Genomic DNA, 1,727 nt, shown 5'->3' with positions numbered 1-1,727 from the left:
CTATATTTCTCTTTAGTTGCATTTTTATTTTTATTGACTATAATCCATCGTTGTTTATATTTGTTTCTTTTCTCTATTTTTCCATGGGTGTTGAACTCTGATTTTTCCTTGCAATGGTAGGTTGTTTTGTTATCTCTTGATTTACTTGTGTATGTGTTGTTGTTTTGATGATTGGTATTTCAATATAGGTTCATTACATTCTTGAATTTTTCAAGTTTGCTTGTTGTATGGAAGTTGCACACCAAGTGTTTGTTAAAAAGCACCAATGATATTTTGGTTCAAATTTGACATTATGCTTTCAACGTAGTGCTTTTTCTCATTACACTTGCTTATCTTCATGTGAAATAAACCTATTGTGCTTCATTTTTACCTTCCATGTGTTCATTACTTTTGATTTTCTCTAACTCCACTTTATGCCAATTGCATGCTTCATTGTCTTGGGATTAGACTAGATGAATAATTTTCTTGTGCTCATTATCTTTCTTGCATATGTTACTTAATGTTGTTATTGATGCTTGAGTCCATTCTTCTCATGCTTTACACTTGCATGCCTCTCTCACTCTTGCATCTCATGCTAGTGACTTTCCCCCAGGATTGATTTTCTTTTCTTACTTACATGTTGTAGCTGTCATGTATGTAGGACACTTTACTCCTTTATGGCACTACTTCTCACTTGCATGTTGTTAATTAAGTGTTGTTTCTTTGAGTTTAATGTTTTCTCTTTTCCTTTCCTTTTCAGGATGACCATAAAAAAAGACAAGAAAAAGGCTCCGAAAAAGTCGCCTACCAAGAGGGCATCTCGAAGAACAACTGCTAAGGCGCTCCCTGCACCAAAAGTTAAGCCTCTCTCCAAGAGGGCAAAAGCATCATTCATATTGATGAGCAAGAGAATGGCAACCCTGCGAAGGACCCCACAAGGTTTTCTAACCGCTTTTGTGAGCTCATGTTCCCCGCTATGGTTGAAAGGAATTACCACTCTGAACTTCTCCTCGTTCCTCCAGAGCATCTGGTTCAGTGTATCTTACCCCGCATTGAGCAGCGGCAATGGGGATTTCTCATGCGGAGACCACATGAAGCTAATCTTTCTTGGGTGATGGAGTTCTACTCCAACTACCACTCACCTTTTCTTCAATCCATATTTGTGCGCTGGAAGCAAGTCCCCATCTTGAAAGAAGCTATTCAAGGGATACTTAAGGTCTTACCAGTAGCGGATGGGATAGATGGTTACCAAGAAGTCTTGCTACAGTGCTGCACTAGCGACTTTGATTGGGATTCTATCCTTAGGGTCATTACCGAACCGGAATCATTTTGGACCCAAGGGAGACTCAGGCTCCGGCCTAAGTGCATTGACGTACGCGCACTTACTATGGAAGCTCGAGCGTGGGCCCAAATCTTATCCCACTACGTGCTTCCAAGCACTCACGAGTAATCCATCACAGCTTAGCCATTCTTCTCTGGTGCGTACTAACTAAGAGTCTTATTGATGAGCGGATAATTTATACGCTTTTTGGCATTGTTTTTAGGTAGTTTTTAGTAGGATCTAGCTACTTTTAGGGATGTTTTCATTAGTTTTTATGCTAAATTCACATTTCTGGACTTTACTATGAGTTTGTGTGTTTTTTTGTGATTTCAGGTAATTTCTGGCTGAAATTGAGGGACCTGAGCAAAACTCTGATAAAAGGCTGACAAAGGACTGCTGATGCTGTTGGATTCTGACCTTCCTGCAC

This window comes from Arachis stenosperma, chromosome 10 (assembly GCF_014773155.1).
Source record: "Arachis stenosperma cultivar V10309 chromosome 10, arast.V10309.gnm1.PFL2, whole genome shotgun sequence".
NCBI lineage: Eukaryota > Viridiplantae > Streptophyta > Magnoliopsida > Fabales > Fabaceae > Arachis > Arachis stenosperma.
Note: the sequence above shows the minus strand (reverse complement) of the source record.